The sequence below is a fragment of the Marmota marmota genome, unplaced genomic scaffold, assembly GCF_001458135.2.
Source record: "Marmota marmota marmota unplaced genomic scaffold, marMar, whole genome shotgun sequence".
Taxonomy (NCBI): Eukaryota; Metazoa; Chordata; class Mammalia; order Rodentia; family Sciuridae; genus Marmota; species Marmota marmota.
The window spans coordinates 49,767,637-49,781,294 of record NW_025999968.1 but is presented as its reverse complement, the minus strand read 5'-3'; the positions used below and the strand labels follow the sequence as shown (position 1 = coordinate 49,781,294).

General features: G+C 38.8%; 1 protein-coding gene across 4 annotated transcripts in view; it reads right to left on the bottom strand.

Moving 5' to 3' along the window:
• The window catches only part of Bach1 (BTB domain and CNC homolog 1), a 42,589-nt gene extending 29,010 nt beyond the window's left edge, over window positions 1–13,579 (bottom strand). The window contains exon 1 of one of the 4 annotated variants that reach the window (XM_048803552.1): window positions 13,411–13,579. The gene's annotated coding sequence lies outside the window, so the exon portion shown is untranslated. Of the gene's footprint in view, window positions 1–12,528; window positions 12,761–13,410 lie in introns of those variants that run through there. The other 3 variants (XM_015478688.2, XM_048803553.1, XM_015478687.2) reach the window with 3 other exon arrangements.
• Window positions 13,580–13,658: the final 79 nt, after the last annotated feature.

Genomic DNA, 13,658 nt, shown 5'->3' with positions numbered 1-13,658 from the left:
TATAGATTAATGTGCATTTTCTTTTATTTTTATGTAAATGGGATCACATTATATACTCTTGTTTGCGGTTTCTTTCACTCAACTGAGTGATTTCAATATTTATTCATGTTGTGGGTATCAGATGTTTGTTCCTTTTTATTGCTTAATAACAATCCACACTATATAGTATGCTGCAATCTGCCCATTTAACAGTTGATAAACTATTGTACTAAAGTTGGACAACTACCCTGTTCTCAGTATGGGGGTTAGTCCAATAAAGCTTCAATGAACATCTGTATGGAAATATACTTATTTTCCTTGGGTAAATAAATACCTAGGATTAGAAGAGCTGAGTCATATATGGTAGGTGTATATTTAACTTCCTAGAAATTGCTGAATAGTCTTCCCAAAAGTGATTATGTCATTTTACATTGCTACTAGAGCATGTAACAATTCTAGTTGCTCTACATTCTCATTAACCCTGGGCAATGTCATCTTTTTAATCTTAGCTCTCCTAATAAATGTACAGTGGTATTTCACTGAGGTTTTGACTTGCACTTCCTGATGACTCATGATATAGAGCATCTTTTTATGGGCTTATTGGACATTTTTATATCTTCTTTTGGGAAATGTCTACTTAATTCTTGTAAGCTTTTTAGTTCTTATTGAGTTAGAAGAACTAGTAGAATTTTGATTAGGGTTGCAATTGAAACTATGTATCTGGGCAGAACCAAGAGTTAAATTGAGTCCTCTGGTATATGAATATGGCACCTTTCTCCATTTAACTGGGTCTTCATGTTTCTCAACATTATCATGATGTTTTAGCAAAGGTTTGTGCATCTTTTATTTAATTTATCCCTGAGTATTTAATGAGGTTTTTTTGTAGCAATGTAAATAGACTTGGGTTTTTAAACTTCACTTTCTAGTTTTTGCTGCTCCTATATAAACAAAAAAAATTAATTTTTAAATATTACCATGTACTCTGCAATCTTAATTCACTGTTCTGACAACTGCATTGTAAACTTAGGATTGTCTATGTACATGAACAATCATGTCACCTGCAAATACAGAGTTTACTTCTTTCCCATCTACATGCCTCATTTTGTTTTCTTACCTTATTACAATGACCAAAAACTGAGTGGCGAGAGTGGGTCCTTGCCATCTGTCTTTAAGGAAAGTGTTTGATATTTCATCATTAATGTAATGCGACTATAGGTTTCCTAAGATGAATAACTAATGGGTAGAGAGGGAGGTTCAACAGTTACTATCCCAGTTAACTTAAGGATCCCACAAGAAACTCAGAAGGGAGAAAAAAGAAAAGCAAAGAATGAAATTTTCAAAAATCCCCCTAAAGAGTGAGTTCCAACACACTTGGCCTTCTCTAAGGTATGCCTATTATCACTGTCCTAGTTCTCACACCTCAGACATCACAGGACTCCATCATCAGGGGCTGAACACGAGAAGGTTGGAGGGCTATTATCAAGGAGCACAGGTAAGGCCTTAAAGACTCTGTCAGCAACTCACCAAGTAACAGCTAGCTGCTCTAGGGACCACTGGAGGTGGACAGCATGAAAGTGCACTTTGTCATTTTGTGATACCCCTGCCAGTTAAACAAGTTACCTGTATCTGTGATAATTTTTTCTTTTCTTTTCTCCTGGCAAACCAGGAACAAGAACAGTAATTTTTCTTGGGAGGATCCAATGAAATGCTATGCTATTCTTAGTAGAGTATCTGATGTACAACAGGTGGTCAATAATCATTAGCCATTACTTGAATCTGATGTGGAACCGGGTGACAATGAAATTGCAGACAGCAATATATGAACAGTACTTAGCTCTGCACCCAACACTGACACAGGTATAATGACAAACACTGTTAATTGGTTTTCAAAGAAAAATGATGGAATGCTTAATTACCATTATAGGACAGAGTGTAAATATTATCAACCATGACAAAATAAAAGTGACAAGCTAGGACATGGAACTAGAGAAAGGAAAGTAGTATTTCTACATTACTTATGATGTGCAGAGACAAAAGATAATGCCTTTTATTAATGAGATCAAAATAAAACAAAACCACGTTTAGAGTTGGAGATGTGACCAAGGATAAAAAGAAAATTAATACATATAATCATAAATACAGGCAAGAGTATGGCAGAAGTTGGGCTGGGGATGTGGCTCAAGCGTTAGCGCACTCGCCTGGCATGCGTGCGGCACAGGTTCGATCCTCAGCACCACATACAAACAAAGATGTTGTGTCCGCCAAATACTAAAAAATAAATATTAAAATTATTTCTCTCTCTCTCCCTCTCTCTCCCTCTCTCTCCCTCTCTCTTTAAAAAAAAAAAAGAGTATGGTAGAAGTAAATAAAATCATCATTCATCGTAACAGGAAATCAACAGATGAAGTCTTAGGTTAATAAACAAACTGAGACATGAACATCTGAGAGAAACAGAGGTAACCACCAAGAAATTCAAATAGCAGAAATGAGTAAACACTGCATATATGAGAACTAGGGGCAGGGCAGGTGCAGCAGACGAGACTGCTCTCTGCACTTTTTTTTGAAAAACCAAGAACATACTATATTGAGTAAAAACACAAATTTAAATGTGCTAAATACTAATACTAAACAAAAGAGTAGTAAAATTTGGTTAGATCTAAATATTTGATAACTTGGTTATGAGTCTTATTCCAATTTTTAAATGATTCTTCATATAAAAAAAGACATTTGAAAGAGAAAATCAACCTTCAACTACTACAACATTAGATTTTGACAAACACAGGAGATGGCAAGATTTCAAAGTACACATTAAGATTTCTTCTCGGGCTGGGGTTGTGGCTCAGTAGTACAGCGCTTGCCAGGCACACTGTAAGGCCCTGGGTTCAATCCTCAGCACAATATAAAAATAAATAAAATAAAGGTACTGTGTCCATCTACAAAAATAAATAAATAGATAAAAAGCTTTCTTCTCGCCAGGTATGATGGCGCACAACTGTAATCCCAGTGGCTGGGGAGGCTGAGATAGGAAGAATAATGTAAGTTCAAAGCCAGCCTCAGCAATTCAGCAAGGTCCTAAGCAACTCAGTGAGACCCTGTCTCTAAATAAAATACAAAATAGGGATGGGGACAGGGCTCAGTGGTCCAGTGCCCCTGAGTTTAATCCCTGGTAACCCCTCCAAAAAATTATTCTCTTTTGGGAATAATTATTATGCATATACTGCTTAATATTTAATATTAGTGAACACAATGCAAACAGATTCTTTAAAAAATATAAAGGTATCTCCTAGAGCAATGATCTGCTGAATTGCCAAATGCTACAGCACTATTCTCTGCCTTCCAGAATCTGATGAAATCTACTGAATTCTCACCGAGAAAACCATGCACATACTAAAATTTTGCATTTGCTTTTTAGTAGAACAGATAAATTAAATCAAGACCGTATTCTTTGAGAAAACTAATAAATCTGACAAACTTCAGCAAAGTCTCACCAAGAAAAAAAAGAGTAAAAACTCAGCAATGCCACCATCAAACAGAACAAACTCAAATAGTTCCTCTCTTAAAATGCAACACTCCTCCCCACCCATCCATCTCTGTTCTTCTGTACAGAATCCCCCTCCCCCGCAAAGGACTGTCCCCTCACTTCCTTCTCTTTTCAATTTCATTAAAAGAGTCCATTAAACTGAGACCTTCCCTCCACTCCACAGAACCCACTTCATGAAGCTCCAGGGCCTCCACATCACCTAATGGCAAATTCTGAGTCTTCTCTTCACAGCGTATCTCAGTGGTACTCAACACTTTGATCATTTCCTCCCTGAAACCTATTTTCTTCACATGGCTTCCAGGATAAGCCAATGCTCTGATTTCTCACCTACCTCACGGGCAGCTGCTCTCAATTTTCTTTGGGGGAATCTTCCCTTCCAAACCTCTAGAAGCTGGAGAGCCCTGTGCTTAGTCCTCAGTCTCCTCCTCTTGGTCTACACTCCCTAGGTGAACTCGTGCAGACCCACAGCATAGACGGTCCTGTGTTTACGTGTGGTCTACTCCTGACTTTTCTCTTAAACTTCATATTCATGTACCCAAATGTACACTCGGGTTATTCCAGGTATGTCTAAATGCCATCTCAAATTTAACAGGACCAGAAATATTAGCTGCCACCCCAACACAACTGCCTTGTTAGGATATCAAAATATGAACAATGGTTACATTTAGGTAATCTTTCTGTTTATTTCTACACTCAAATTCTCACCATAATTTCATAATACTTTACAAATGTTACAATAAACAATAACTACAAACACACAAATTATGTGCCTTGGTTAAAAATGCAGTTTGCATTTATTACAATTGTCTCTTGAAGCCTCCCAAAGAATGCCAGTTATTTTTCCGCCTTTATAATGGATATGTTCTCCAGTCAGTCATGAGAGAACACTGGTTTGAAACCATGTGTAAAACTCAGAGGCAACTCTAAAACTCAGCAGTCTCCACTGATATCTTCACACTAATTACCAAAGACTGAATTAAACTCTATAAGAACCTAAAATACAAACATGGCTTGATCTGAAGAAAAATCCCGCTCCAGGAAGACTGGGGAAAGGACTCCTAAGTCAGGTGCAGCCGTGTGAACAAGGGCACATGTGCATCTGTGAAAGGAATAGGTGGCTTAAGCAGGCAGTTCCTGCTCTCCTTATCTCCCAAAGCCCTTGGAAAGTGTAGAGTCAAACAAACACATAGAATTATGAAAGAAAAAGGGAAACATCAAGTTTTAGGTTAACACCACCAGTACTGGGATAAAATTAAGGTTCTATTCATATTCTACCAAGTATAGGGTCTTCTATCAGTTACCCAACGTCATGGCCTCAGGTTCCCCCAGCAGGAAAACACCCCCCACACTTTACAGACTGATTGATTAGTGCATTTAACAGTAAGGCGCATGGTACAACACCACTAATATTTCATCATTATTGCATTATTGCTGCTATTATTATGCACATGATGGAGAAAACTACACATAATTCTACAAACCCAAGAATTATTCCAAATGCAAAAAAAAAACCCAACATGAGGTTTCCCGGTCCTTTAACAATAAAAATTTAGAACACCTAATAAGGAGCTCAACAAGGTTAAAAAAAAAAAAAAAAGTATGATACAATCATGCCTAAAATAATCACTAATATCACAGAGCTAAACAATTTCTAACCAAAGAGCACATTCATCTAGGATGGCCTGTTTCTGTTACAGATAAAGAACAGATAAGGATAAGAGGCCCTGAGAGGGTCAGTAACTTAAAGACTGAGGAGGTCCAAATATTACACTTCAACTCCTGTTACAGACTCAAGCAGCCAGTGGGGGAGGGGCAGATAAAACTGAGGAGGGATAGAAGAACAAGGAGTAGGGAAATGTCTTAAATTGGTTTTCACAGAACAGCAACTTTTCCATTATTACTCAATAGTTAGCAAATTAACTTGTAATTAACACTTGTTGGATTACATAGCCAACCTCCTATCATTTAAGGAACTCTGAAACTAAACTATGCTGAACTTCATTCAAAGTCTGTAACTATACTACACATGGAAAACTCAAGAAGGAAAGAATGTTAGGAGTTATTTACCAAAAATCACTCTCAATACGGAGTATTAAGTGTCTGTGTTCTACATTCAAAATTTAATTAAAGACTCTTCGTACGTCATGTCATTTCCAATCTGTAAGAATTGCAGCTATGATCCAAAATACTTCCAACTGCCTAGAAGAGGTGAGAGCCCTAAAACTAGTTCAAGGTCAGAATGACCTCTGCAGGTCTAAGAGTGGATACACACAGTACAAAAGATACTTGAAAAAAAAAAAGCACTCTCCAAATTTCCACTCATTTCTTACACACCAACTCATAATGAACTTGACTCCAAAAATAGGAAAGATTAAGAATAAAAAGAATTTTAAGTAACAAATTTTAATTAAACAAAGCAGCAGTTAGACCAGAGTAATAAGTGAGTCACATGAATCACAAATTTAAAACTCCTTGAGTTTCGAATCCAAGTACAGGAGTGTTACAAGAACACTACATAAACTTGAGGTGGCATTATTTTTGATACCTGAAAAGAATGTGGAGTGAGTTCAGCCGAAGACAACTTTCCTTCCAGGAGAGGAATAAAGGAGGGAAGTACACCTGTTTGTATCTTTGATTCAAAGATCTGGGTTCTAAAGAGTCCTGGCCTGTCTGGCCAAGGAACCTTCTGCTTGAACTAGGCTACCTCAGTGAGAGCTGCAGATGTCCCCGGTGTGATGACCACCCTAGCCCACCCTGCCCCCCCAGATTAAGAGACAGCAGTCCTCTGGGCACAGACACACTCTGGAGCTACAAGGTTTCATTACCAGTTCTCCTTTCCCTCAGAGTATTAGGGAATAGCAGAGAACTTTAGAACTGTTTAGAGTACTGAAAGAAATATATTCTTTCACTATACAGTGAACAGACATTCTGGGGGAAAGAAGAAGTAGAAAAAACAAAAAACAGTCTCTCTCCTCCCAGAAAACTTAGATATATTTCCTTGAGTCGTGAATTTGTGGCAGTCATCCTGCAATTCTAAAAGGAACTAGCCAAGGACAAAACAAGGACACTGCCTTCAACTTCAATCTTTTTCCTCTGAATTTTTTTTTGGGGGGGTGGGGATTACTGGGGATTGAACCCAGCGGCACTTTACCAGAGCTAAGTTCCCAACCCTTTTTAATGTTGAGAGATGGTCCAATTTGTTGAGACTCATCTTGCAATCCTCCTGCCTCCACCCCTGAGTCACTAGGATTACAGGCATGTGCCACTGTGCCTAGCTACTGACTGAATTTTTTTTTTTTTTTTTTTTAAGAATTTTTTTAATATTTATTTTTAATTCTCGGCGGACACAACATCTTTGTTGGTATGTGGTGCTGAGGATCGAACCCGGGCCGCACGCATGCCGGGCGAGCGCGCTACCGCTCGAGCCACATCTCCAGCCCCTGACTGAATTTTTAATCACACACCTTTCCTGACCCCAATCTCCTCCTACTAAGATCTATTTCTCTGTACTCTTCTTCACAGCTAAGCTTCTCAAGAGTTATCAATGCAAGCCATTTCCTCCATTGAAGTATGCATTCATTTTTATATTCCTAAGGCATTCCTGATTTCCCAAAACTTAGGCTTCTCAAAGTTGATGGTTCCACAACACATTTTACATGTTGCTTTACAGCAAATAACACAAGCTATAACAACGACTTGCTTGTCCATTATCCTCACTTCTGAAAAGTTCCGTACTGCTAATATCTAGAAAAGTTTCTAGTATGTAAGTGTAAACCTAATACCTAACAAACAGGAATGCCACAAATGTTGAAATGAATTAATAACCCACTCTGCTATCTACACGTGCCAAAAGTCGAATGCGACTTTGTGTGAGTTTGGGGAGAGGAACAGCAAATACAGAAATGAAGAAGAAAGAATCATTCCTCATTCCTCAGGTATTAGAGAGTTGGGGTCTGGAACAGACCAACTGGGCCAAGGGCCAGAGCCGTGCCCTTGAGGCAAAACACGTTCAAAAGTCCAAAAGTATACCTAGAGCTTGATCTGAGCTTGCAACAGTCCTTTACCACAAAGAGACAATAAGTAGGGAAAGGTGACAGAGCTGAACACCCAACCTCAACTGCCATTTCCTCTGCTAAATGACAGCTGGAACTCCAAGCATGTGAGCAAAGGACCTTACTAAGTGAGCAAAATGCTTTTCTACTTCAAAAGTCTTCTGCTAATGAGAAAAAAATATACATATTAAAAGAGCCAACAGCTTTTTTTTCTTCTTCTAATTTTAAGTGACAATTCCTACCTAGGAAAGAACCCTGAGCCAGGCTGAGAACACTCCTCAGAAAAACACAGTAAAGAAAAAGATATCAGGTACTTTGGAAATGAAGAAGCCTGGGCCAAAATTTGATAACCAGCTTTACATTTTTAAAATAATATTTGAATATAAATATATGCTAATAAAATTACTGATCTTACCAAAACCACTGACTCTGAAATTACAACCTAATAAATTGATTATTAAGTACATGAAGGTATCAGTAATTAGGGAGTTGGGTGGGTGGCTCTCCCCCGTTTTTTCAACAGAACCCTGTAGACTTCACCTCCTTAGGCCCAAAGCACTTCCCCACAGATTCCTAGGGACAGATAAGTCAATAAAAAAAGAAAAGATTAATGGAAAAAAGGTAGTGGGGAGAGCAGGCAGATTCCTTTAATCTACTACTTAAACTACAGTCTAGGAGGTAAGCTATTGCTAAAGTTCAGACTTCAAAGAAGTTGAAAACCATGGCCCCACTCCATGAAGCATCTTTTAGTATAACTCCAGTTTAACTAGGGATGAGGAAGAGGAATGTGGCTGTCCACTAGGACTTATCCAATCTAAAAGGTGACAAGAGTAAAAATCACTTCAACAAATAAATACTGGGAATAATCATTACAAACATATTCTTTTGAACAAGTTTCCTATGGCATTAAGAAAAAAAAAGATTCATTTTTAAAAGAATATGATTTGCACACAGCTTCAGCTGTATTCTGGTAACATTTTCTACATTGTACCAATGCCCAGAAAGGAATGTGCAGCCAGCCAGCTCCATGGCATGTCCTCTGTGCCCATGCAGCAGTCATTAGCATCCAGGGTCCTGGCAACCACTGCTTCTTTGTTCCCTATGTCTGTATTAGCATGACTTTTATTACCATATTAATATTTTCCAAACTCACTCCAATTCTAAACTAAGGATATGTTTTGGAGGAGTAATGACACTAAAAGAAAAGTATTAATGTATAAAATGGTTAACATCTAAACAACTCAAATTTGAATTGCTCATTCATTCTAAGTCAATTACAGGTAAAAGCAAGTCACAAAGTAAGTTTTCTGTCTTTCTCAGGAGACAAACCAGCTGCTTCCTCAGTCATCACACAAATGATGACAACAAAGCAGAAATCCAACAGTTTCAGCTCACTATACACTTAAGAGTTGTGACACATAATGTTCTCTCCTTCAATCTTCTAAAAACTTCCAAGTTTCAAAACTCATGGAATTATTATTAATCCAGTTAGACCATCCAGAGCAGCAACCAATGGATAGCTTGTAAACAAATACAGAAAAGGCACATTCAGTGTGACACAGGAGAGAAAATAGATCCTCACTAGCAGAAAACTAACACTCTATTTTTGTTTCAATAGAGTGTAATTTTTTAAAAAATTTTGGCTTTTGAAATTGGCTTTGTTGTTGTTGTTGTTGTTTTGGTACTGGGGATTGAACTCAGGGGCACTCAACCACTGAGCCACATCCCCAAGCCCTTCTTTCTATTTTATTTAGAAACAGGGTCTCACTTTCTGAATTATTAACAGGTATAACAAGATACATGACAAACATATTCACTGTATTACTCATATTAATATTATGGATAATTTCTCCAAGTTAACATGGAAATGTCATCTTAAAAAAAAAAAAAAAAACAGTACTCAAAAGAAGTAACTGGCAGATAAATGTACATTCCAAATGTTCCAAATAAACCTGATAGAGCTCAGGAATAAGACCTGAGAAATGAGTTTAGCCCCCTATAATTAATAAGCAGGGAGAGAGTGACCAGGTGACTTAATACTGACAAACCAGATTGTCCTCAACTATAATGTAGAGAAGAAACTAGGCAAAGAGTGGCAAGTGTTTTTATTTCTTCAAAAGCCAATTTCAGAAGTTAAGCACAGTGGTGCACACCTGTAATCCCAGCAGCTCAGGAGGCTGAGGCAGGAGGATCACGAGTTCAAAGCCAGCCTTAGCAAAAGGAGGTGCTATGCAACTCAGTGAGACCCTGTTTCTAAATAAAATAGAAAGAAGGGCTTGGGGATGTGGCTCAGTGGTTGAGTGCCCCTGAGTTAAGTCCCTAGTACCCACCCCCACCCCCACACACACACCAAAAAAAAAAAAAAAACCACCAATTTCAATTAACAGGTACTGACAGAGCAATGTGCTCTAGCGTACTCTGCTGAGATTGTCAGATTTAAGTAAAAAGCTGTGTCCTGGGTTCCCTACCCTCAGAAACTAGGTGTGAGAGAACTGGTGCTACTAACTCATCATCAGAGGACACTGAATTGTTTTTCCAGTAGCAATGACATGCTGTGCTCCTCAGACCCACTTATGGTCAGTGGCTGCGGAAGCTACAAAATGTGGCTGTGTAACCAAGCACTTCCCTGACTCTGGACAATAGAAAGTAACAACTAACATTTATTGATGTTTAAAATAAACTAGCACTGTTCCAACCACTTAATCCCTATTAACACATTTAATCCTCACAACAATCTAGATTCTACTGTCACTTCAACCGCACTGAGGAGACAAGGCACTAGTCACCAGGTAGAACTGGCTTCAAAAGGGATAACACAGCCAGAACTCAACCTTCCTCGGCAGTCTGTGGCTCCCTATCTCCTACTTACAACCACTTGGTATATGGTTTCTCTGTCACCTGTACAATGAATCAACTACAACTTCAGTTCTATTAATGCTATGCATTAAGTAAGCCAGAAGGCCGGGCTTCATGGTGATGTAAGTTAATATTTTATCTGCCTTCCTGTCTTACTCCCTCCAAGGGGCCTGGATTTTTGCAAATAGCACTCAAATTACCCATACCTTGGACATCAGTATTTTACCTTATTTTTTTAAAGTCAAAAAATCTCATAAATCGTCTACTCCACAACATTTTGTAGGACCGTCAGGAGATGTGGGTTTTAGGGTTTAAACAATTTTCCCATTAAGCGCATCAGTCAGAAAACTGAAGGGAGGAGGTGATTCCTAAAATGTAAGTCTTCAAAGAAATTAGCACAGTGAAGAGAATAAATAATCTAGTAATAAGTAATCCTAGTAATCTTAACGGGTTTTGCAACTGTTTTTCTGGGCATCACGTCTCACAGTACAGGGATATAGGAGGTGAATGGTATATGAGATTTAAGTCAGTGATAAATACTAATGGCTCCCAGCACTCCTAGAAGGTAGACTTTTCTAAATAAATGCCATTTTCCAAGAGATTTTGCTGAACACTAGTCAGCAATCCTCATCAAAGGGATGTGGGCTTGTCCAAACAAACAAACAAAAAAGAGCTTGGCAAAAAACAAACAATAAACAGGCTTTCAAACATCAACAGAACAAAGCAATTTTTAAAATTATTTTTATATAAATATTGTACTCTAATGTATATGTTATCTTCAAGTGTTCCCATTGTAACTTCTTACCTATCACTACACTTCAGATTATACCCATTAAGCAAACCAACCACTATTCTGAACCAAATTCAAAATAGGATGGTAATGAATAGAACTATGTATTTTTTTAAATTCCCATACCTAATTCCAATGTAATAAGAAATTTACATGCAAGCATCTAACCTTCAAAGTAATATAAAAAGAATAGAACCACACATGAAATAAGAATTAATTAAACCACTAAGAATAAATTTAAACAACTATAGCTCTTAAAAAGAAATCACAAGTTTAAAAAAAAAAATTCCAGGTGTTAAAAGAATTAAATTCTTTATATTCCCCAAGAGAAAAAGAATGAACAACATATACTCATCTTAAACAATATGCATGCACTACTGTTAATCTGTATCTTTCATCTTAATGTCTTTCTTATTTTATGTAAAACTCTTAAAAACCAAAGTTTTAGGGCTAGGAATATAGTTCAGTTGGTAATGTTTGCTTTGCAAGCAAGGCCTGGGTTCAATCCCCAGCACTGCCAAAAAAAATTAAAAAGGTGGGGGGGCAAAGTTTTAATATTTTCTTCTCAGATGAACCATCTGGTACCCCACCTTAGAAACCCTAATACCTAAAAAAGTCATGATTGCTAATCTTTGGTTCCAAACTTACAACAATGAAAGGATCATGTTTCCTATTACAAAATGTTTTAAATGAACTACCACCAAAAAAGATTAATCACTCTTCTAGTCAAAGGTAAGGGCCAGATTACTCACCCCCACCCCCCAACTAAACTTTCCATTCCTAAACCTTGCTTTGAGGACTCCTTCCGTGTGTTCACCCACTCATTTTTTAAGCAAAATGCAATGACACAAGATATAGACACATATACCAAGAGAATGAGACAGATACATTTGTTGCTTAACAGCTCTTTCTAGATTTGTCCTATAAGACCTGCCAATCCACCCATATTGTTCTTACCTACTCCCTGATGGTATCACACTACTCATGTATGCATGAAAATCCAGGAGCCATGAAAAATGATATGGAACCCCCTTATATGATTCCATAAATAAATTTTTATAAGGAACAAATTAAGTTCACTTTCTGAAACATATAAAATACTCAGTAACAAAACCACAAAAAAAGTACAATAAGTACAGTACAAATGGTAAAATTTTTGTTACAACACTGTTGATTGGGTTACTCCTATCTGCAAATTTTATGGCCTCACATTCTCCTGCAACAGGTCACAAGGCTACTCTGTTTAAACACCACCTCAATGCTACTTAGCCACTTCCTAAGAATGCTCTTATACTTCACTCACTCATTACCTGTATCAACACAGACAACTGTGGCCTGGTCCCCTTCGACCTTCTGAGGCAAGCGTGCTCCCTGGCCTTTTATAGTGGAGGCATGTGATGAGAGTATCGCACCAGCTGTTCCTAATTACCTCTTGGGCTGGGGCGAATGACTCAGCAACTCAACTTTTTTTTAAAGAGTCACCCTACCTTGTTATCCAACCAACGTACTGAACAATGGTAAGCCACTTGACAGATTCATAGACTAAACAACAGTAATACATGAGCAATCCCTACACCAAGGCTACTCTACTCCCAACCAACTCACCAGGGGCCTTTTTCTTCCCTAGGTTTCTTTATGATGTCCAAAGACAGAAGTGGCAAGTGCCTTCAAGCCCAGCCCAGCCCAGCCCTTGCACCACTACCCCAACACCAGGAAGAAGCAGGCCCACACCTCTTCCCATTTCTCTGCTTGACCATGTGAAGCGCTCAAGGGCTCTGCCGCTAACATCTCCGAGATTTCCACCCTTTATCTTTCCGAAATGCCTTAAATGCAAGCCCTCTGGGATGAAATGAGTGTCCCAACAAGTGAACAAAGACCTAAGAGTGGCCTCCTCCAGGTAACAGTTCCGACACCGATATCATTCTCCAAAAAGATCAGCACCCTACGAAACAGTCTTTGTTCTTCCAAGCATGACGCTGTAGCTTGTTTTCCCCACACACGTTCTTTCACAATTACTACTACGCTCTACCTTGAATCAGCCCAAGTCGAACGCAGAAGGCTCTACATAAAAGCATTCCGCACCTTTCTACTCAATGGCAAGGAGCTGCCGGTAAGAATGAAGAGGCAATGGCACTCGCGTTACACTACGCGAGCACAAAGCTGGTGTCTCCAGAATTTACACCCACTCTCACCATATTGTAAGAGGCTTAATTTACAACGTGTGGGCAAAACTCCTACAAGGGGAGCTCCGGGAACTCGGGTCCCGCAAATCAATCTTGGCTAAACCTAGCGCAGCAAGGCTGTGTCTTGGCTCGGCCACGAACTCGGCCTTCCTTACGTGGTTGCACGCGCGACACACACGCAGGCTACCGGAGCAGCAGCTCGCTGGACGCCGCGGTAGGGGCGGAGGACAATACCGGGCAGGGGCCGCGAGGGCGGT